Source organism: Pocillopora verrucosa, chromosome 8 (assembly GCF_036669915.1).
Source record: "Pocillopora verrucosa isolate sample1 chromosome 8, ASM3666991v2, whole genome shotgun sequence".
In the NCBI taxonomy this organism is placed as follows: domain Eukaryota; kingdom Metazoa; phylum Cnidaria; class Anthozoa; order Scleractinia; family Pocilloporidae; genus Pocillopora; species Pocillopora verrucosa.
This window is the reverse complement of record NC_089319.1, coordinates 14,590,401-14,615,400: the sequence shown is the minus strand read 5'-3', so window position 1 is coordinate 14,615,400 and position 25,000 is coordinate 14,590,401. Positions and strand designations below refer to the sequence as shown.

General features: G+C 38.7%; 1 protein-coding gene and 1 long non-coding RNA gene across 2 annotated transcripts in view; both read right to left on the bottom strand.

Annotated features, from left to right (window-relative positions):
• The window catches only part of LOC136282898 (uncharacterized), a 1,895-nt gene extending 141 nt beyond the window's left edge, over positions 1-1,754 (bottom strand). Inside the window, exons 1-3 of the long non-coding RNA XR_010718481.1 lie at positions 1,648-1,754; positions 1,028-1,071; positions 639-690 (exon numbers count right to left, since the gene is read on the bottom strand). This is a non-coding gene — a long non-coding RNA (uncharacterized lncRNA). The remainder of the gene's footprint in view (positions 1-638; positions 691-1,027; positions 1,072-1,647) is intronic.
• The window catches only part of LOC131786209 (DNA-dependent protein kinase catalytic subunit), a 257,393-nt gene that overhangs the window by 140,961 nt on the left and 91,432 nt on the right, over positions 1-25,000 (bottom strand). The gene's annotated exons all lie outside the window — the stretch shown is intronic.

The following is a 25,000-nucleotide window of genomic DNA, read 5'->3' as shown; positions in this document are numbered from 1 at the left end:
ATTATGGCCTTTAAGATCGCTACGTTATTATTTTCACATTTTGAAAAATTCGGGCTTAATGTTCGAGTTCGTCATTTTCAACCCTCGTTAACTCTGTACACCCTAATATTAGAATGCATATTCTCCATACTGTTCTCTATACATTTCCTTCGGTGTTGACAAGGAGAATTCGTTTAACAATGAAGAACTTTTCAAGTTAGTGATCACTACCTTCATTCTCGGCGTGACCTTAATGTGATTTAGGGCTGATAATGTAGAGAGAAATTAGATGCTAGTCACTCTTAGGGGTTAAAGGTTTCATCTTTTCCATCCTTAGTCATTTTCGTTGCTATTTGGTTTCTTCTATTCAAGGCAGTTTACGAGTTCAGGAATGACGTCTACGGCAACTGGTAGCAAACGGCGAGAATGAACGCTGATTTTACTTTCTATTCCTAGACAATCCTTAAAAGAGCCCTGTAGAAAAATTTCCCCTGTAGAAAACCCTCTTGTTTACAGTTAGCGCCGATACCCCAATGTAGGTGTCAAACGGCTTTAAGTAGACAGTGTGAAGTTAATCATTGCCGCTCATTGTAAAGGTAATATTTGATTCAATCATTTTTTTTTATCGATAAACAATGATTGAATTATAATCCACTCACCTGAGCAACTTGTTCATCAGAGAGATCAGATTCACTGAAGGATGATCTGGACCTGACGAACAGTTAGTGAGTTAGTGAAGTAACTTGTGCTGTTTCATAACATTATAGCGGCAGCGCACACGATTCGCTCGCAATGAAAGTTTGGCTACACCACGAAAGCGGCTATTCATCTCTTAACACTTTCCAACTTAACATCATTATGCACATTCTCCCTACTGTTCTCTATACATTTCCTCGGGTGATGATTGGGAGAATTCGTTTAACAGTCATGAGAATGAGTAAGTAACTCACTAACACAATGGGTAGACCAGAATCCGAATCAATAAGGTCAATTGGCATCGACGTGTTTTGTATGCTTTGGAAATTAATCAGCATTGTTATATCCTCACCTTTTGCCAGGAATATCAAGTAAATCTGGATTATCTTGAAGAGCCTGTAAATATTCATTCAGATCAGAAATAACCGTTAGTCAACATCAAATTAATACGGAACTAAATGCGTCGATCAATTTGAAGCTTCAACATCCCCCTTGACATTTGAACTTTTGCAGGTTGGTTCGTTCAAATCCCGTCCCGGGGACCAAAATTGTGTTCGAAATCCCTACCCGAGTGCCGGATTTAATTGTTTCTTTTTTGCGTAAAAGGCAAGACAGGGACCGTGGCTTTTTTTTTGACCTATTCTTCAGAGTCAACTGCTCGCGAAAGTGAACTGTTTGCTTTAGATATCCCCATATTAAAGATAGAACGTGTATTCCGCCTGGCAGACGTAACAGCTGCAATTCAAATTTCCCACCCCAACCAGGCAAGGTTCAAATTCCCTCCCAGTGAGATACGAAACACGGTCAAATGCCTGTGGGTTTCCCGGTTTGGGGGAGGAAGGGGGTTGTTGAAGCTTCGAATCGATCGACGCATATTGTTCTCAAACCCTAATTTAAGAGACAACTTAGCCTCTAATCTTTTCTTGTCGTGCCAAAACTCTCTACTACTGAAAAGGAAATGGGTTGCCTTACCTGCAGCGCATTATTGATATCATTGTTCGCCTGTTTCAAGGCCTGCGTGGCCATGCAGCTGGAAAAACCCATCTCCACAAGGAATATATAAGAATCTACATTGACCCTGTACAAACAGAAAAAATATTAAAAGATGTTACTTAGTGAATGACACAGGATTTCCGCAGAAAAAAGATCCGAGTGCTCCCAACAGGAGTCGAACCTATGACCTTCTGATTAGTTCTGCGCATGCTCTGCCACTGTGCTATCGGAGTCTTGTGACAGGTTTGGCTGTTTAACTGGGTCTATGGTGACAAGCTTCTTACATACTGCTGGACAGGAATGTCGAATGTGATGCTTTTATGAAATGAGGAGGTATATGGTGATGTGAATGAAGATGGTAAAGTTGAGGCCTGGTTATGTAAGTGAAAGATGATGTTATTCAGTGAACGAAACAGGCAAACTCGGAAAAAAGAACTCAGAGTTCACCCTATTCGAACCTACGACTTTCCGATTAGTACTTCGTATGCTCTACCACTGAGCTTTGAGAGATTCATCGCAGGCTTGGCTGCAAACTCTGGTTGAATGTTGTTCGAAATTTCAAATGCTGATCTCCTCAGGAGTAAAATGTTACTTTGAAACACCTTTTTCAAAGATTATCCATGATTTTATGTCTAAGTGACGTGAAAAATCATTTTTAACGAGAAAACTTTTTAGTTCGGTATGGCAGAAAACATCTTGGATAATGGACGAAGAAAAAAAAGAATACCTACAGGCATAAATGATTCAAACAAATTGTAAAAGGAAAACTTGAAAAATCTCAGGTAGATTTTCTCGTCGCAAAACCCGCAGAATCTACCCAAATTTTAACTTTCATATGAATCATTGAAGTCTCGACGCTTTGAAGACCTCAATATGTGGACAAAAACTCCGCTTTCGCCATTCAACAAATAGGTTTTAATTCTGACTCCACAAAACCCTGCGGAATGTGAACAATTCCACATTTTCATTCAGTGGCGTGGTTTCCAGGGCGACTTTAGGTACACTGACTTGAAAAGTGATTAAGCGCGAGGTGAAGTAACGTGCGGTATCATGAGAAACGTGCGAAGAAGGTGTAACTGACGAAGAAAAACGCTAACAAACCTAACAAAAAAACACTAACGAGGAGGTATATAATTAGCAAGCGCTTAGATCTTATAGGATTTGTTTAATTTTTATTTCTATATTTTTATTGAGGGCTGGGCATTTTAAGTGGTACTCCTAACATTTGCAAGTCATGGAAATGAAAATTAGTTACACGTACAGTGACCAGGATTTGCTTTAAACAGATGTAATTCAAGACGTTACAGTTATGATCATATTTCCGTTGTTGTTTTTTCGGTGACGTAACCCCCTTTCAGTGATGTGAAATTTGCACGCTCTTATTTCGCGCTATATGCAAATATAGTTCCTTTGTTTCCGCTTTTTTGCTTTCACATTCAATCTTCTTCGTTACCTTGTGAGGTTGGGTTACGCTACGTAACGGTGATGAGCTTCGTTTCCCGCGTCATTGCAGCAGTAAGTTTCGTTTTCCTTCTTCGTGTACTTATCGTTCTGTGTTTTTGCTTTTCCTCGAGTTTTTGTGGCTGGTATTTCTCTATTTCTTAGTGAGTCAAGTACAATGCTCCGAAATGAAAAAACCGTAGTTTCGTGCTTCGTATCTCGATAAAGCATGCTAACACATTGATCCATTATTGTCAAATTTATCGCTCAATGATGATAAAATAATTTTCAGGTTCTGAGCTCATGCTCGCAGTTCATGTCATTAGTTCATGCTTACAGTTAAGACTCGAATTTTAAGCTCTTAGTTCATGTTCTGAGTTTAGACTTTTAGTTCAGTTTCTCTGTTCAGGCTCCCAGTTTCAGAGCGGTTGACGGTTGACGTTTATTAGGAAGATGTATTTCTGTGCGTTAAAATTAAGCTTAAGTTTTTCTTTGTTTTTATTATAAGTAATGAATCATGTTGGAATCTCTTCAGTATTTCTCTAGCGAAAGGAAGTGGTGTGTTTTGAATGAATTACCGGTAATCGGCTCCCCGTGTTTGTGCAAAGACTTCGAAAGAAGGCGATAACTCCCGACATGATTCAAACGTGTTTTTGGTTATGATCTTATCGAATGGTACGCAATGCCGTGTACACAAGCGAGTTATTAACGAAGTTTGCAATTTTTCAGTGAGACAGTTTTAATTTGAATATGAAATTATTTACAAACTGTCGCTTACATAGGTGAAAATCAATGAAAACGACTATAAACCAGGAATTTTTGGAAACCTTGAGACAAGTTTACCATTTTAAAGATTCTTCCAGGTCGAAAACTTTTGTTAGCAAGCTGCTAAAATCGAGAGATTCGAAACACATGGAAAGACTTTGAAACCGTTTGTGAAGGCTGACGGTAAAAATTTATTCATTTTGACGGCTGCCGGTTACATGGTATTGATAGCCCCATTTAAGGCTCTTGACTAAGGCTCTCAGTTAAGGCTATCAGTTTGTGCTCTCAGCTAATTTTCTCATGCTCGCAATTCATGTTTTCAGTTCATGTTCTTAGTTTAGGCTCTCAGCTCGGGCTCTCGGTTCAGGCTCTCGGTTCAGGCTCTCGGTTCAGGCTCTCGGTTCAGGCTCTCTGTTCAGGCTCTCTGTTCAGGCTCTCTGTTCAGGCTCTCTGTTCAGGCTCTCTGTTCAGGCTCTCTGTTCAGGCTCTCTGTTCAGGCTCTCTGTTCAGGCTCTCTGTTCAGGCTCTCTGTTCAGGCTCTCTGTTCAGGCTCTCTGTTCAGGCTCTCTGTTCAGGCTCTCTGTTCAGGCTCTCTGTTCAGGCTCTCTGTTCAGGCTCTCTGTTCAGGCTCTCTGTTCAGGCTCTGAGTTTCTGTTCCAGGTTCATGATCAGAGTTCATGTTCCGAGTTCATGTTCCGAGTTCATGTTCCGAGTTCAGGCTCCGAGTTCATGCTCCGAGTTCCTGTTCTGGGTTTCTGTTCCAGGTTCATGATCAGAGTTCATGTTCCGAGTTCATGTTCCGAGTTCATGTTCTGCGTTCATGTTTTGCGTTCATGTTCCGAGTTCACGTTCCGATTTGTGTTTTGCGTTCATGTTTCATCCATAAACTTCGAAAAAAAGAAGCGCTTGTTCATTCAAAAAAGGGAAAAAAGCAAATAAGAAGAGCTTTCCAGCTAAACCTGTCAATTCAAATGAAACGAACGCATCAGGCTGAGCACAATAAACTTTGACGCAGACTCACCACACTTCTATTGACTTTTATTGCAAAAAAGCAAATTTCAAAGACTGAATTCTATCACAAATGTAGATCTGTTATTCATTAAGTTCAGGCAGACTTTAAACTTTGTCGTGTCCACACCAAAATCTAAGCTGGCTTCATCTATTGCTGCATATTCAATTGTGTTATACAGATATGGTGGTCTACAGGGTATCACTCACCACCAGTTTATTAGTCAGAAATAGACCGATCAAAATTATGAAAATGTCACAAATACACCTTTTGCTAGTCATTTCCCTCAGTCGTATCACTCATTGGTTAAATTCATGAAGGAGAATATAATGATAATAATAATAATAAAGGTTTATTGAAATACATGTCGATGCACAGAGTAAAATAATGCCTTGTTTACAATTAAAAAAAACTTGTTTCACGGATAAAATATGTTTTCATAAAGGTTCTCAGGGGACTGGGGTTACAATTCCTTGGAAAAATTTTTTGGTAAAATTTATTTACATGTGTTAATCATTAGAAAAAAGAATATTACAATCCTTATTTTTGTAGGTATATATTTTAACTGGGACGAAAGAAAGCTACAATTCCTTGGAAAATTGTTTGGGTAAAATATATTTACATGTGTTAATCATTAGAAAAAAGGATATTACAATACTTATTTTTGTAAGTATATATTTTAACTGAGACGAAAGAAAGCTACAATTGCGTGAATGGAGCGTTCAATGACGATATTTACATTTAAAATGATATTAAAGAGCAGAATTGCACGAACAATAGCTCCTTCAGACATTCATTTGCTGAAAAATTATTTTCATTTCGCCCGAATAACATTCATCAACGTAGAAGACAATCAAACTCTACTTAATGGCAAGCAAAAAGGTAACAATCTTATTGTAAGGAGACGCACATATTTAGATCCATGATACCATTAATATGGGGAGGCGAGAATCTCAAACTCGCTAATGGAGTTATGCTTCAGTTACCTCAATCTTGATTGGGACGTGTCAGTCCGCTTTGTTCTGATACTCTGACATTAATCAGCTGACGTTTTCACCTGAAGTTCGAGTTATAAGGATAATTTTTAGCCAATTGAAGGAAAAATAAGTGCGAGTTGACGGGGAGCCCGAGTTAACCGATTTGGAGTTAACTGATAATAGATGGTAGAGAAAATTGGGTCAACCCCAAAGGAAATCGGATTTTGTTTGATTTAACTAGGTTTGAGTTTTTTTTAGAGGGTTACTACGTTTTTGGTGCATTGTACTTCAAGATGAAGCGTTCATTAACTTTCATAAGTTACTAAAGGCAGGTGAGACACTTCTGCATGTCATTTGATGCGAAAATAATTATGGCCAGACAATCCACAGACCAGGTTAGATCCAAGCAGCACCCAAGCTTCTAGGCCACCATTGCCGAGCGAAGACCTGGTACGTTGACATTACCTTCAAACCTTGCCGCACTCCATTTACGCAACTTTTCTTTCTGAATGCATTTGTAAAAAGAAGTGAATTGGCCAAGCAAGTTACCTGCCTCTTCATGTTCATGACCGTGAAGAAGTACCGAAACTTCCGTGAGGTGGTAGAATATCAGAGAATTAACTTTCGAATGCTATTTATTTATAAATGTTATTAAGTAAAAATGACCATCATATGCAGAAAATTTGATTTTCCTTAAATATGAGTTCGACACTTTTTTCTCCTTTTTGTAGGACCTTCGAGCAGTTCTTGATCTACTCTCTTCTTCACCACCAGTTGGGATGGTGGTGTTAGATTTTAAAGCAGGCTGCGGTCAGTTTTGCAGCATTTAATGCCTGACTAAGCACTTCAAAGATGTCTGTTCCACTGGACTCAAGCAGTGCGGAGGATGGTACGTTAGTATTCTGGTTACATGGTTACATGCGCTCACTGTTAGCTTTAGTGCCAGTATAGATGGGTCGCATGTTAGAAGTAAAACTACCAAAAAAGCGTTCACAAATTACTTATTGTCTAATAATATTGCTGAGTTTTTTTTTAATTTGTCAGTATCTGCGCACTTTTAGATGTTATCGTATTTGATTATTACGTTAGTCTTGCGCTCACGTTTAAGATTCTCTCTCGTTCTCTTGTTTCGTTGGTCTTTCGCGCACTTTTATTGTCTTTCATTAGTTTGTTACTTTAGTACCTGGCGCACTTTAAATAATTTACTGACTCGATAAGCACATCAGTTTTTCGCTCACTTTTAACATTATCTTTAAGTTGACTGATAGGTTTGTGTTTGGCGCACTTTTAGGATTCTTCTTCTGTTTCGAAGTTACATTAGTGTCTAGCACATCTTTAAGGATTGTCTTAGATTCGATTGCTACGTTTTTTAAAATTTTCTGTTACTTGTGATTGTTCACGATTTCATCTCACTCACTTTTGGGCTTCTCTTCAAATCCATTGATTGGTTGATATGTTGGAGACTTTTAAGATTCTCTTTCAATCGATTGTTACGCAAGTATTTCGCACACTTTTAGAATTATCTTTTATTTGATTGTTACGTTATCGTCCTGCGCATTTTAGGGTACTCCAAGGGCCTTCGCTCGAAATTTACATTAGTGTCGCACTCAGTCTTAGGTTCTTAGGTTCTCAGTCTTACGCTCGTTTGTTATGTCAGTTTCTGGCACACTTTTAGGATTCACTTTCAATCGATTGTTATGTTGATATCTCGGGTGCTTTAAGAATTTTCTGTCATTTGATTGTTACATTAGTATCTGGTGCTGTTCTTGCATTCCATTTCATTGGATTGAAACTCTAAGAATTGCACTCGAAGGATTTTTAAGAATCATTAATATGTCGACAAAAACTTCAGATGAGGGGTTCTGCGATGAAATGGCTTTCAGGACACTCGGCATGATTTAAACTTGTACTTGATTTTGATCTTATCAAATGGCAAATTGTCAACGAAGTTTTAAAAATTCTTCAAAATCTAAAGCGGCTAAAATAAAGATATATGGCAGACCTTCAAATCTTTTGACGATTATTACAAAGCTGCATTTGTGACGGGTGACGGTAAAGGCCTTCTCATTTTGAAGGCTGACAGTTAAATTTAAGACCCTTTGACGGCTGACGGTTAAATTCCAATGAGAAGCACACTTAAGGCTCTCGAATGAGGCTCGCAATACAAACTCTCATTTTAGGCTTTCAGTTTATGCTCTAAATTAGTTGTTTCAGTTCATGCTCGCAGTTCATGCTTTCAGTTCATGTTCTAATTTCAGGGTCTCAGTTTAGGGTTTCAGTTCAGGCTCTCAGTTCAGGCTCTCTGTTCAGGCTCTCTGTTCAGGCTCTCTGTTCAGGCTCTCTGTTCAGGCTCTCTGTTCAGGCTCTCTGTTCAGGCTCTCTGTTCAGGTTCTCTGTTCAGGTTCTCAGTTCATGGTCCGAATTCATGGTCTGGGTTCGTGTTCTGAGTTCGTGTTCCGAGTTCGTGTTCCGGCTTCATGTTCCGAGTTCATGTTCCGAGTTGAGGTTCTGAGTTCATCTTCCGAGTTTACGTTCCGCGTCCATGTTCTGATCTTTAACTAAAAACCGCTTTGTTAAATCCGGGCAAAAGAAAAATAAAAGCAAGTGCGAAGAGCTAACCAACTGAACCTGTGAATTCAAATTAAACAAACGTATCAGACAGAGCACAGTTAACTTTGACCCAGACTTTAATTGCCAAAAAAAGACAAATTTAAAAGACCGAAGTCTGTCACAAATGAAGATATGTTAATTTTTAAGGTAAGGTGGACTTAAAATTTTGTCATGTTCAGACGAAAACCCGACCTGGTCTCACCTATCGCGGAATAGGAAATTTTGTCTTGCAGATATGAAGATCTACAGGACACACTCTACTTAGAATAAAAAAAATATAATTTTATTTCAATGTGTCGGACATTTTATTTCAGTATCGTTCATTATGAGCAGATGAAAATTATGAAAATGTCACAAATACTCCCTTTGCTGTTCATTTTCGTTTTCATTTAATTTCCCTTCATTTCTTTCAAGTTTTGATTTTTTTTTCGAGGGGAGTTTGATGTAAATAAGAGCAGTGAAGGTTCATTGAAATACATGTCGTTGCACAGAGTGAAGAGATACCATGTTTCAAAATTTTTATTAAAATAAAAACTTATTTCGCAGGCTAGAAATGGTATCTGATGATTTAGGATTCTAAGAGGACTGGGGTTACAATTCCTTGAAAACTTGTTTGATGTGTTATTGCATGGGAAAAGTTTATTAAAATTATAAATTTGTAAGTATACATATTGGCAATACTTTTACTGAGATGACAAAAAGCTGCAGCTGCGCGAAAGGAGCTTTCAATAACGATATTTACATTTTAAATGATGTTCAACAGCAAAATCACACACATGCGAACTTCTTCAGACATTATTTACCAATTAATTATTTTCATCTCGCCCACATAACATTTACTAATCCAGAAAACAATCAAAATTTACTATATGACCGGCATATTCAAAGACAAGATTTTTATTAGCGCGATATGCATTAAAAAAAGAACAACAATTGACCCTTTTAATAGCCATCTCCACAAAGGTAACAATCTTTTTTGTTATGAGACAAACATTAAGATAAGAATGTCAAATTCGCTAATGTATTTATGCTTCAGTTGCCTCTCTCTTGTTTGGGACGTGCTAGTCCGCTATGTTCTGATACGTCGACATTAATGCGCTCATTAACTTTAATAAGGTACTAAAGGCAGGTGAGACACTTCTGCTTGTCATTTGGTGCGAAAATATGGCCAGATGGTCCACAGATCTTGGTTTCGAACTGGATCAGGAGTACATACCTCTAAATTTTCTGCAGGCCGACTTCCACGTCAGATCCAAGCAGCACCTCAGCTTCTGGGATACTTTGCCGTGCTACGACCTGGTACGTTGACGTTACCTTTAAACCTTGCCGCATTCCATTTACGCAGCTCTTGTTCATAAATGCATTTGTTAAAAAAAGTGAACTGGCCAGGCAAGTTTACTTCCTGTTCATATTTATGATTGGAGAGAAATATCGAAATTTCCGTGAGGTGATAGAAGATCCGAGAATTAACTTTCGAATGCTATTTAATTATAAGTGTTATATTAAGTAAGAATAACCATCAAATACAGAAAATCTTACTTTCCTTAAATGAGTTTGTCAATTTTTCTCCTTTTTGTAGGAACTTCGAGCAGTTCCTTCTCTACTCTCTTCTTCACCACCGGTTTGGAAGGTGGTGTTATACTTTTTCACCAGTCCCTGTGGTCGGTTTACCGGCATTTAATGCATGACGAAGCAATTCAAGGTTGTCAGTTTCACTGGACGCAAGCAATGTGGAGGATGGTACGTTTGTATTCTGATTACATTTATTTCTTGGATTAATATTTACAGGTTTTCATGAGTCCTCTGTTAGCTTTAGTGGTGGTTTAGGTGGGTGGCATGTTAGTTAGAAGTAAAACTATTACCTAAGCGTTTACAAATTAATTAATGTCTAATCATATTGGTAATTTTTTTAAATTTACTGTTACAGAAGAAATAAATTTACAGTATTTCACAGGGAATAGAAGTATATAGTTATATTTGGACTCGCTAAGGTTATAACATGTTAGTATCTCGCGTACCTTAAGATTATCTTTCATTCGGTTATTACGTTTGTATCTCGCGCTATTTTGAGATTCTCTTCTTTTGGGTTGTTACGTCAGATTCGCGTGCATTTTTGGGATTATTTTAGATTCGATTGAAAATGGTTAGATCGTGACGTAAGTATGTGGCATACTTTTAGGATTCTCTTTTATTGGATTGTTACGATAGTATCACTTGCTCTTTAAGGAATTTTTTTTTCTTTCGATTTTTTCATTAGTATCACTCGCACTTTTAAAACTCTCTTTCATTGGATTGTTACTTTAGTGTATCACGCACTTTAAATGTTGTCTTTGGTAGGATTGATGCTCCGTTTTGCGCGGACTTTTAGAATCCTATTTTATGAGTCTGTTACGGTAGTACGTGGCACACTTTAAGGAATTTGCTTCATTAAGTTATTATGATAGTTTCACGTTACGATAGATTGCCGTTTACGTTAGTATCTCGCGCACTTTTAGCATTCTCTTTCATTGAATTGTTACGTTAATATATTGCGCACTTTAGATTTTCTTTCACCTGATTGTTATTTTAGTCTTTCGCGCACGTTTAAGATATTCTTTCATCGGCTTACTACATTAATCTTTCGCCCACTTTTACTATTGTCTTTCATCGGCTTGTCACGTTGGTACCTGGCGCACTTTAGATTATTTTCTTTCGTTTGATTGGTACATCAGTTTTTCGCACACTTTCAGTATTACCTCTTAATTAATTGGTAGGTTAGTGTTTTGTGCACTTATAGGATGCTTCATCTTTCGAAGTTACCAGTGTTTATTTATAGGATTATTTTAGATTCGATTGCTACGTTAGTATCTTGCGCACTTTAAGGCTTCCCTTCTAATCGATTGTTACGCTGGAGACTTGTAAGATTCTCTTTCATTCGATTGCTACATTTGTATCTTGGGCATTTTTCAGTTTCTCTTCCGATTGTACGCGATTGTTATTTCGCACACTTTAAGGCTTCTCTTGCGATCCATAGATTAGTTGATGTTTTGGAGACTTTTAGGAACCTCTTTCATTCGATTTGAACGTTAGTATCTCGCAAACATTAAGGATTCTCTTTTCATTCGATTGTTCTCTTAGTGTCAGGCGTACATTTAGGATTCATTTTCAAAGACGAAAACTCTCGAGGAAGAGTTTTGCGAAAAAAAAATTGCTTTGACCGAAATTTCTGGACACTAAACATGATTCAAACGTGTTTTTGGTTGTGATCATGTCGAATGATACTCAATGGCGTGCACACAAGCAAGTGATTTATGAAGTTAGCTATTTTTCAAGGAAACAGTAGTAATTTGAATATGATATTTTTAAACAGTCGCTTATATAGGCGAAAACTAGGCATTTTTTGGAAACCTTGGCACTAGTTTAGCATTTTACAGATTCTTTCAGATCGAAAACTGTCGCTTGTAGCAAGCTGCCAGGATGGAGAGATTCGAAAGACCCTCAAACCGTTTTTGACGCGTAATATCGAGCTGCACTTGTGAAGAATGACGGTAAAAATTATATTCATTTTGACGGCTGACGGTTACGAAACTCCATTTAAGGCTCTCGACTCAGGCTCTCATTTCAGGCTTTCAGTTTGTGTTGTCAATTAATTCTGTGTCAGTTCATACTTTCAGTTCATGTTCTAAGTTTAGGCTCTCAGTTCAGGCGCTCAGTTCAGGTTCTCAGTTCAGGCTCTCAGTTCAGGCTCTCAGTTCAGGTTCTCAGTTCAGGTTCTCAGTTCAGGCTCTCAGCTCAGGCTCTTAGTTCAGGTTCTCGGTTCAGGCTCTCAGCTTAGGCTCTGAGTTCATGTTCTGAGTTCATGTTCTGAGTTCATGTTCTGAGTTCATGTTCTGAGTTCATGTTCTGAGTTCATGTTCTGCGTTCATGTTCTGAGTTCATGTTCTGAGTTCATGCTCTGAGTTCATGCTCTGAGTTCATGCTCCGAGTTCATGCTCCGAGTTCATGCTCCGAGTTCATGCTCCGAGTTCATGTTCCGAGTTCATGTTCCGAGTTCATGTTCCGAGTTCATGTTCCGAGTTCATGTTCCGAGTTCATGTTCCGAGTTCATGTTCCGAGTTCATGTTCCGAGTTCATGTTCCGAGTTCATGTTCCGAGTTCATGTTCCGAGTTCATGTTCCGAGTTCATGTTCCGAGTTCATGTTCCGAGTTCATGTTCCGAGTTCATGTTCCGAGTTCATGTTCCGAGTTCATGTTCCGAGTTCATGTTCCGAGTTCATGTTCCGAGTTCATGTTCCGAGTTCATGTTCCGAGTTCATGTTCCGAGTTCATGTTCCGAGTTCATGTTCCGAGTTCATGTTCCGAGTTCCCGTTGCAATTTCCCGTTGCAATTTCCCATTGCAATTTCCCGTTACAAGTACTCGTTCCGCGTTCATGTTCTGAGTTAACGTTTTATTCATAAACTTGGACTAAAAAACCACTTTGTTAAATCCGGGCAAAGAAAAAAAAAAAGCAAGCGGGAAGAGGTAACCAACCAAATCTGTCGATTCAAATTAAACAAACGTATTAGGCTGAGCACAATAATAAACAAAGTTAAACAAATTTAAAAGACCGAAACTGAAGTTTGTCACAAATGAAGATCTGTTAATTATTAAGGTTAGACGGACCTAAAATTTTGTCTTGTTTAGACAAAAATCCGAGCTGGTCCCACCTATCGCTGAATAGAAAATTGTGTCATGCGGATATGAAGGTCTGCCGATCACACACCTTTGTGGAAAAAAAAAATTTTTCTTTCAACGTATCAGAAATTTTATTTAAGTATCGGCCATTATGAGCGATGAATTACCACTGATTACCAGTATATCTGTCATATAGGACCCGATAAAAATTATGAAGATATCACAAATACTCCTTTTGCTTTCATTCGCATTAATTTTAATTTCCCTTTTTGATTTGTTTTGTATCAAGGGGAATTGTATTTAAATGAAAGTAGTCAAGACTCGTTGAAATACATGTCGTTTTGCGGAGTGAAGAAATACCAAGTTTTAAAATTAAAAATAAAAAAAACAATTTCGCAGGTGATAAATGGTGCCTGAAGTTTTAAGATTCTAAGAGAACTGGGGTTACAATTCCTTGAAAACTTGTTTAATGCGTTATTACATGGGAAAAGTTTATTACAATTAAAAATTTGTAAGTAGACATACTACCTATACTTTTACTTAGATGAAAAACAGCAGAATCACACAATTACGAGCTCCTTCAGAAATTTGTTTATCGATAAACTATTCTCATCTCGTCCAAACAATGTTTATTAACGTAGAAGACAATCAAAGTCAAATAAATGGTTAGCATATTTAAAGAGAAGACTTTTATTAACGCGATTTACAAACAATCGATTGCATCTTTTAACAACCATCTCCATAAAGGAAACAATCCACGTTCACTTATGGAGGTAAGAATCTCAAATTGGCTGATGGAGTTATGCTTTAGTTACCTCACTTTACTGATTATGATGTGTCAGTCCACCATCTCCTGAAACATCGACATTAATCGACTGACTGATATTTTCAGCTAAACTTCGAGGGATAAGGGTAAATTTGAGCCAAGTGAAAGTAAAATTAGTTTGAGTTGACGGGGATTTCGAGTTAACCGACTCGGAATCATCTGGTAATAGATGATAAGGAAAGTGGGGTCAAATCCAAAGGACATCGGATTCTGTAATTTTTGTAATTTTGTGATTTTCGAATTTTCTTTTGGTGCATTTTACTTCACGATAAATGCGTTCGTTAACTTTAATAAGTTACTAAAGGCAGGTGAGACACTTCTGCATGTCAGACGATCCACAGACCTTGGTTTCGAACTGGACCAGGAGTACATACCTCTAAATTTTCTACAGGCTAAATCCAGGTCAGATCCAAGCAGCACCTCGGCTTCTGGGCTACTTTGCCGTGCTACGACCTGGTACGTTGACGTTACCTTTAAACCTTGCCGCATTCCATTTACGCAGCTCTTGTTCATAAATGCATTTGTTAAAAGAAGTGAACTGGCCAAGCAAGTTTACTTCCTGTTCATAATCATGATTGGAGAGAAATATCGAAATTTCCGTGAGGTGGTAGAAGATCCGAGAATCTTTCGAATGCTATTTAATTATAAATGTTATATTAAGTAAGAATGACCATCAAATACAGAAAATCTCATTTTCCTTAAATATGAGTTTGTCAATTTTTCTTTTTGTAGGAACTTCGAGCAGTTCCTTCTCTACTCTCTTCTTCACCACCGGTTTGGAAGGTGGTGTTAGATTTTTAAAGCAGGCTGTGGTCAGTTTTTTAGCATTTAATGCCTGACGTAGCACTTCAAGGATGACAGTTTCATTGGACGCAAGCATTGTGGAGGATGGTACGTTACTATTCTAATTACATTTATTTCCTGGAGCAATATCTACAGGTTTTCAAGCGCCAACTGCTAGATTTAACGCTAGTCTAGATGGGTCACATGTTAGAAGTAAAACTAGTATAAGATCGTTAATAAATTACATATAGTCTAATTATGTTCTTAATTTTTTTTCTAAATTTACAATATACAGGGAATAGAAGTACAAGGTTATCTTAGGATTCACTAAGGTTTTGACATGATGTCAAGACCTTAGTGAGTGTTTAAGACCGTTAGTGTCTCGCGCACGTTGAGGATTGCTTTCATTGTATTATTACGTGGTAATATAAAGTTTACCTTACCTTACCTTTCGTCAGTTTCTCGCGCACTTTTTGGATTGTTTTAGTTTCGATTGTTACCTTCTATGTCACGCACTCTTTAGGATTGCCTTTATTCACTTGTTACGGTAGGATCTCGCGCACTTGAAAAATAATCTTTCATTGGATTGTTACGTCGTTATCTCGCGCACTTTAAGATTATCTTTCATTTGATATCTATGGTAATATCTATGGTAATATCACGTGCACTTTAAGGATTCCATTTCATTCGATTTTTACATTAGTATCTCGCGCACTTTTAGAACTCTCTTTCATTGAATTGTTACGTTGGTGTCTCGTGCTCTTCGAATATTCTCTTTCATAGGGTTATTTGGTTCGTATCTCGCGCTTTTCTAGAATTCTTCTCCATAAGTTAGTTGCGTTAGTACCTGGCAGACTTTTAGGCTTATCTCCCGATCAATTGATTCGTTGAGTGTTAAAGACCTTTAAGATTCTCGATTGTTACATTGGAATCTCGCATTCTGCTAGGATTCTTTTTCATTCGTGTTTTACATTAGTTTATAATATGAACTGCTGTGTTTTAGTTTATGATGTGAACTACGGTGTTTTTCAAGAATCTCCAGCCTTGAGAAAAGCCGTAACAACGCACGTGAAAAAAATACGATACTTTTTTTACGTGTGTTTGATATTGACAATCAGCTGCTTACACGTCACTTGCCTCTCGCGTCGGTCAGGTTGACAAATAAACGGCATAGTCTTCACCGTTCTCAATCCAAGGTGGTTGGTCGGAATTTTTTCCGAATATGGTTGCCAAAACACCAAAAAATTTGTCTCTTTTACAGACAGTGACGGTCGAACTTTCCTAGAAGGGGAAGAAAACCGAAATACGAAAAGAGAAACCGAAAGTTACGTATTCAATGGCCGTGGTAATGGCATTTCTTGCGCCTGAATTTTGTACGTTAAAAGTTGCGCCCATTGTTTGTTTTTGCAATGATTTGACGCATGTTTTCATCTTGAGCTCGAGTGCGCCAACGCACTTTATGATTTTATCGGGCATTATCGATCCTTTTATTTTCATTAAGTAACAAAGTCGACTGTTCTCGCCGGTAAATGGCTATTGTGTTTGTATGATTAATAAAATAATACATGCTTGCTCGTGGATATGAAATTTCTTTTCTCGTGTTCAATTCGACATCTCACTCGTGATCTATTGAGTTAAACACTCGAAGAGAAATTCCATATCTACTCGCGCTTTTGTATGTATTACGCACATCTTTAGAATTATCTTTCGTTCGATTGTTACATTAGTAGCACGGGTACTTTTAGGATTCTTTTTCATTCGATTGTTACGCTAGCATCTCGCGCATTTTAAGCTACTCCTTCATTCGAAAGTTACTTTGGTGTCTCGCACATTCTTAAGCCTCGTTCAAACGGTCATAGGAACCATCATGCACTATTATTGAATATCATTGACTATTATGGAGTTTGTTCATATTCATATTCCACATGATAGTTCATGATAGTTCTTGCAGTTTTAACGAGTGAATGATAGCGAATGATGGTTTTTCAGTCGGCAGCATTGCCAAAAAACGAGCTCAAACCGAAGTGGTAAATTGACTGAAATAAAATTTCTCAGAATGTCTCCTGATTCTTTCTAATCATCTCCTAGTAGGCTTCAGTATCTTCAACTGGCAACTTTTTTGGCTAATTTCAAATGCCACCGAAATTGCTGACCTCAGCGCGCGCAAGGAGTATCTTACATTCGATTGTTACGTCAGTTTCTGGCGCACTTTTAGGATTTACTTGTAATCGATTGTTGCGTTGATATCTTGGGTACTTTATGATTTTCTTTCCTTCGATCGTTACGTTGGTATCTCGTGCTGTTCTTGCATTCCATTTCATTTGATCATATGCTAGTCTTTCCTGCACTTTAAGGATCTGAAGCATAGATCAAGTATAAAAAACGCTGTGATCTCGTGGGAATCATTAATATAGCGGCGAAAACTATTGATTTTACGATAAAAAAATACTTTTGGCGGCTTTCAGGACAATTGACAGGATTCAAACGTCTGTTTGGTTGTGATATTGTCGAAGAGTACGGAAGGGCGTGTGTACACAAGCAAGTCATTAATGAAATTAGCTATTTTTGCAGTAACAAGGTATTGATTCGAATATTAAAACATTTTCAAACTGTTGCTTAGATGAACGAACATAAATAAAAACGACCGTAAACTGAAAATGTTTCGAAACATAGAGACAAGCTGTTAACTGTTGTAAGCAAGCGGCTAGAATTGAGGGATTCGGAAGACCTTCAATCTGTTTGACGGTTCACATTAAGCTTCATTTGTGACAGCTGACGGTAGAAATCTATCTACTTTAACGGCTGACCGTTAATCCCTTCGAGAAGCACATTAAAGGCTCTCGAATCAGGCTCTGAGTCCAGGCTCTCAGTTAATTTCTCGGTTCATGCGGGCAGTTCATGTTTTCAGTTCACGCTCTCAGTTCACGCTCTTGGTTCAGGCTCTCGGTTCAGGCTCTCGGTTCAGGCTCTCGGTTCAGGCTCTCGGTTCAGGCTCTCGGTTCAGGCTCTCGGTTCAGGCTCTCGATTCAGGCTCTCGGTACAGGCTCTCGGTTCAGGCTCTCGGTTCAGGCTCTCGGTTCAGGCTCTCGGTTCAGGCTCTCGGTTCACGTTCCGAGTTCACGTTCCGAGTTCACGTTCCGAGTTCACGTTCCGAGTTCACGTTCCGAGTTCACGTTCCGAGTTCACGTTCCGAGTTCACGTTCCGAGTCCACGTTCCGAGTTCACGTTCCGAGTTCACGTTCCGAGTTCACGTTCCGAGTTCACGTTCCGAGTTTATGTTCCGAGTTCATGTTCCGAGTTCATGTTCCGAGTTCATGTTCCGAGTTCATGTTCCGAGTTCATGTTCCGAGTTCATGTTCCGAGTTCATGTTCCGAGTTCATGTTCCGAGTTCATGTTCCGAGTTCATGTTCCGAGTTCATGTTCCGAGTTCATGTTCCGAGTTCATGTTCCGAGTTCATGTTCCGAGTTCATGTTCCGAGTTCGTTCCGAGTTCTTGTTCTGAGTTATCTTCTGCGTTTAAATAAAAAAAAAGTATCGGGCTGAGCACAATAAACTATGACGTAGACTGGACACACTTAGAGCTGTGACTTTTATCGCAAACAAGTTGATTGAAAAGATCGAAGTCTGTCACAAATGTAGATCTATTAATTAATAGGGCCAGACAGAGTTGTAATTTTGTCAATTTTGTTACACAAAAATCTGAGCTGGTTTTACCCATCCCTGAGGAGCAAATTGGGCCATACAGATATGGAGGTCTGCAGGGCGCTTTCCTGGTAAGCACACAATATGGATCATTGTAAAATCACAATGGGATCGTTGAGGGTTGATCTGTATCTGAAAAAATCAGAAATTATATTTAAGTACTCAGTCGTTATGAGCAGATAATTTTATCGCTGAGCACCTGTAAATCACTCAGATACAGTCCCATAAAAATTATGAAAATGTCACAAATACATCTTTATGCTGTTCATTCACAACTGATATTCCTTCACTTTTGTCAATTATTGACTTGTTTCATCAGAGATTATTACATGGACGCGCCTGGATATGAAGTTTCTCTATTTTGCTTGTCATATAAACACAATACTGGAGATCGACAATCTTCCCCAAAAAATTATGAAGTGCGTTGGCGCTAGGACTCAAGATGAAAAAATGCGTCGAATTATTACAAAAACGAATGGGCGTAGTTTTCAACTTGCGAAATCTCAGCTTTGACTTGGTCCTTACCGACAGCAGAAATCTTTCAGGTACACGGCCAAAATCGGCCTGTGGCAAATCTTCTGACAGTCGATTTTCGATCTCAGCGAAGAGAAATGCCATTACCACAGCCACTGAATACGTAGCTTTCGGTTTTTCTTTTCTTATTTTCGTTTTTTTCCCTGTCTAGAAAAGTTTTAAACGTCACTGTCCGTAAGCGATACGGAATTTTAAATTGTTTTAGCCGCCATAATCCAAGCAATTCTGACAAATGACCTTGGATTGAGAACGGTGAAGACTTTGCCGTTCATTCATCAACCTGACCGAGTGGCGTGAAAGACGAGTGAAGCGAAAGGCGTGTGACGTATCAGCGCTCATTAACGATATCAAACGCACGTGAAAAAATCTCATTTTTTCACGTGTGTTGTTACGGATTTTTCAGGGATGTAAATCCTTCTAAGACACCGTAGTTTATATGATAAATAATAGTAATGGAGCTTCACTGAAATACATGGCGTTGCGCACAGTGAAGTAAAACCATGCCTACAATTAAAAATTATGTCCCAGGTTACACATGATGGCTCTGGGGTAGTACCTTTTTTGTGCATGCTACGTCACGATAACTGCGTTCATTAACTTTACCAAGTTACTAAAGGCAGGTGAAACTCTTCATTTGGTGCGAAAATATGGTACGGTCCATAGACCTTGGTTTCGAACTGGACCAGGAGTACATACCACTAAATTTTCTGCAGGCTGACATCCACGTCAGATCCAAACAGTACTTCAGCTTCTTGGCCAACTTTGCCCAGCGACGACCTGGTACGCTGACGTTACCTTTAAACCTTGCCGCATTCCATTTACGCAGCTTTTCTTCATAAATGCATTTTTAAAAAGAAGTAAACTAACCAAGCAAGTTTCCTTCCTGTTCATGTTCCTAAACGGGTTGAAATATCGAAATTTCCGCTAGGTGGTAGAAGATCAGAGTATTTACTTAATTATCGAACGTTGAACTACAAAGCTTTTAACTTTAAATGTTATATTTTTAGTAAGAATGATCATCGAGTATGGAAAATCTGATTTTCCTTAAATGTGAGTTTAAAACTTTTTTCTCCTTTTTGTAGAAGCTTCGATCAGTTCCTGATCTACTCTCTTCTTCACCACGGTCAAGAAGGTGGTGTTGGATTTTTAAAGTAGGCTGTGGTCAGTTTTCTGGCATTTAATGTCTGACTTAGCACTTCAAGGATGTTTGTTTCACTGGACCCAAGCGCTGTGGAGAATGGTACGCTTAAGTTGAAGATAACTCATAACTCGAATGGTTATAGACCTCTTAGGCTACTGGTTTGCAAAGCGTTGACTTTAGGTAAAGCTCAGTGCACCTAAAGAATAGATAACACCCCTGTTGCGAAAAAAATTGGTAGAGGTCTTCTGTAATTAAGGTACATGTAATGTTGTCAATTGCGCAAGATGCCCTGATTTACTTTTACTATTGATGTATTCAAGAGCTTAGATTCCAGTCGGCTCATCAATCGAAGGACGATGTCAACAAATTCTTGAGGAAAGTAATGGCTCTTCCCTTCCTGTACCTATATCCAAGAAACTGACCGTGAAAGTGACTATCCCTCCACTTGAACAGTTTATGGAGTATTTTGTTAAAGGTTACATGCAGCATACGTTTGGACTTTGGCTTTTCAGACCCAACGTAAGGTTTGTCCAGGTAATCGGTGCCACCTTTTTCCGGCTTTTAGACGCGTTCGTTTAACAACCTCTTTGTTCTGTTTTCTCTTATTTCGAAGATTATCACGCAGCTCTCGTCTCCCTGGGCGCAAATTCACCACTATTCCACTATTTCTTATGGTGTTTTTGATTATTATTTGTTTGTTTGTTTGTTTTTTTTCAATAAAAGTGCGCGTGTGTCCGTACGGGTAATAATATAAATCAATGGCTGAAGGAAGTTACAATTTACATAGAAGCAGTGAATGAAGAGAGCATGTATTCCAAGTGACTTCTCTTATACATGCTCGCCCAAGTATATTTGACAAATTGACAGTGGTTAAGCGTAGTCTGTAATTTATCGAAAACGATATTTGTCGTCACAGTGGTCACAAGGCAAAGCGAAGCGAGTCCGCAACAAATATCGACGTCACCACAATATCGACATCGAATAAAACGGTCCTTCTGCGTGAACATTGCGTGACACGTTGACGCGAGCAATTTTGTCTATACTCTTGTCAACAACGGAAAATTGGCCAATCAGATCGCGATATTACCGTCAGTCGTGCACAAATATATCAAAAATTTTTATAGGGAGCACTTACTAACCCAAACCCTAATCCTAAGACTGGAGTATTAATGGTCAATAATAGTCAATTTCAAATTTTCCCCTTCATTTCACCCAATACAAATGTTCACCTTTATTTGTGTTTTCATAGGTCATCTATCCTTACCCCTCCATTCATGTCCAATAAGTTTTACAGTTCAAAGTGTATGGGCGTAAAGAGATTGAGCCGAGAGGGGACATGACGGTCCATGTTAAAGATGCTGCCAAATCCAAACACGACATGCAGTAGGGTGAGCTACAGCTTTTATCGGACTTGATAAAAAGACAAGTGAGTAGTACAATGATTATTGATATCGAATAAAAAATCCCTTTACTAACCATAATACGACTCTATCTGTAAAGGGAAAAAATTAAAATGCAATATGAATACTACTGCAGGAAACCGCCAAAAACGAAAAGGAAAAGGACGGCGGGCTGGTGTCATTCACTTGGTTACTCGTAAACTTAAATTCTCTGTTGACTTCCTTCACTGTGGAGTAAAAACGGCCCCTTGACAAGCGCTCAGTATGAAAGATAAGGCTATACGTGTCGAGCAGGCTTGTCTGAAGAGTTGAGTTTGTTGGTTCTTCCTTTCCAGTCACGATGGAGATAAGGTGAGGAGTTCGTTCTTCTGAAATATTGGCGTTTTAGGGTCCTCAACTTTGACTGGATAGTATAGACATAAGTTTCGACAAAAAGCTTTGAAATCACGAAAATGTACGTTACCTGGGACATGTATTTCTTTTGGCCACATGTTCTCATATATATTTAAACACTAACCAATCTTCGAGTAACACAATGCGGCTGTCATGAAAGGGATGGTCTAACCAGAATGCTAGTACTTGTTCGACGTAGTTATGTGTACATTTTCTTTCCATAGAATGGTGTGATCGCCTGGAAGAGAGAAAGAAAAAGTCGTCAAGTTAAAGCAGTAAACAGATGGCAGAGGGAAAGATGTAAGGCGGTAACCTTTCAAAAATAAAGAAATGGGTTGACATTGATGGTAGGATTTATGTGAAGTTTTGACTATTTTATTTAACAGTCATACCACCAGTACAGAACACTATAGAAAGTGACTCGCTTGCATGAAGCCTCTCATCAAGAGAATATTGACTGATATTCTCCTGATATCAGTTAATATTTTCTTGTATCTTATCCCTAACTGAGCCAATACAAGCAGCTTCATCAAAGCTGTGATATTGGGTCTCTGTAAGTCTAGTGCGGGAGAATGCATGAACTATCCTTCATGTTAAAGTGTGGCCCGGAGAACCGCCCGGAGAAACCGGCAAGTGAGTCGCTGGCAACGCGAGAAACCTTTCGGCAAACTCATGGGTGTAAAGTGGTTAATAAAATTTTAAGGCGAGTAAATATTACAAGCTTGCGATCGTTTATTTGCCTGGCCACGTTTGTAATAAAATTATAGGGAATGGTGGGGGATGGGGATGGGGAATGGCAAGTTGACAATATCCCACTCAAAAATCACTCAACTATTACGTTCAAGTGTGTGCCAATTGATCTCGTCTAGAAATTTTGTGACAATTAGTTTGGCGGGAAGGATCCATGGACAACTAGTCCGTTTTCCAGTTTCCTGATCCTTTCAAATAAACATTAAAGCTTTGTTTTGCACATTCTACTGTTTCTAAAAAAGGATGAGCGCCCTATTCCTGGTAAGAGCTCTTATTCGTTTCAGCGGCCTCCATTTAGGTAACTTAAGTAAATAAGCACCCTGATAGCTAAATTGAATCGTTACGGTACATTGCCAACCTCATATTTTTTGCAGGATTCCACGTCAGATATGGTTATGATTTCAAGTAGAGGTTGACATGTTGTACGTGTTCACCGAGAACAGAAAGAACGACAGAAGTCGCAACACAAGCACTAAGAACTGGCGGGAACAAAACTTGGCAACATTCTGGCTGTTAAACAGGAGGAAGAAGAGGTATATTGGAACTGGAATTTCGACTTTGTTTAAAAACATTTTATGTGAGAACTTTGTTATTGAAAAAAGATAAAATATAAAATAAAATAAGAACGAGCAAAAGGTGTTAGTGTCGTGCTGTTTTACGCTATTTGGAATTTCAGAGCAAACTTACTCGTTTTTTTCAACCTCGTAAATCCATCCTACTGCGACAAATACTCACAATTTATTACGATAACTTGTAAGGTTTACGAAGTTAGCAAAGCAAAGGTGACTCATTTTCTTTGTCTTTCCAGGATAAAAAACAAGACGACGCAGGGGATTACAGAGATAATCAGAAGTTTGCTGAACACATGAAAGATAAAAATGAAGCCAGGAGGGAGTTTGTTGGGAAGAAATCAATGATAAACGATATGTAGTGTCTATTTTTGCTTAATTTTGTGCATTTGAACAGGAATTTAGAGCTGTCGTATTTGTTTATTTTCCAAGAGATCTATACGGCCCCGGATGCGGTGTTATCGAAAAATGTTATGAACAAAAATTTGTCATGCGAGGGCCGAGCATGATCGCGCGAGCAGTGTTAGAAAAAGTTGTACAACTCAGCCGTACGCCTCGCAAGATGCATGCTACGAAAAACGTAAGAAGGAAGTAAGAGGGAGATAAATCGGCAGTCATGTGATGAAATTATGGTTTACTTATTGGTAAGTCAAGAAGTAGCCGAACAGCGCGCATCTAAGCCTCTTCTCTCCGCATTGTTATTAAGTAGGCACAAACACGAAGAACTCGCGTTTGGGCGGTGTGCTAATTTGTGTTTTTTAGTCTGGGGTATAAGCTACTGTTATCTGTTTTTTTCAGGGCTTTCCGTAACATTCGTGGGTATCATCTATATCTGGTCGTTATTGCAGTTGGTGTAATCAGGTCTTTGGAAAAAGCAACACAGCTTGACAAAGGTAAGTTAAGATAAAGTGAATCGGTCTTCGACAGGAAAACATGCGCCGTTGTGAGTTATGCTATAACGAGTTGACGTCTGAAAATGACATTTTGACTCTTGTTGTCTCCTGAGTAAATATAGGAAATCTTTCCTTTGCTTGGGTTGTATGTTAATGTACAGAAATGATAGGTTGCGCGGAAATTTGTCATTTCTGAGTGGGATTAGGAATCTCCTTGTGGCCCTGTCAGCATTCTACCTTTGTCACCGCTACGAGCTGCACATGAGTTTATGTTACTCTTGGGACTTATTGTTACTGCTTGTAACTTATTCGCCATGTTGAGGTCAATCGCTAGACTTTTTTCTTTTAGTACATGCGATGATATGGATACACAATTATGGAATGTTTGGGTTGTACACAGCCTCGTCGATTGGCTGCCATGTAGTTGCTACGCTGCTCTAAGTGAAGAGTTCGGCTGCAAACTTGGTGAGGAATGCTGGTTACGACCGGGTTGGCCATTCGATTTGAGTATGTTATTGCTAATTCGAGTGAAGGAAAAGATACAGCTAATGTCTCAGTGGTTAGACTGTAAGTTTTTCGCGTAAACTGAGTTCTGTGGCATTATAGCGACCAGAGGTAATCACAGTTCTCTTTAGCAATAAACTCAGGGTGTTTAGTGTATAATAGGCAACTTAATGAATGTCTTGGTCAAAGGGCTGCATGCTCATCTGGGGCAGCGGGCAAATGATGACATGTTCATTACAGTGGCTATAAGTTTGATGATAAAAGTTTGAGTTAGATTGTGCTCTTATGCGACGGACGCAAATTGGCCGATTAGTTTGCGACACAACTGCCATATAACCTGGATATAAGTAGTTGCATGAAATTTTTGCTTAAAAAGGGGG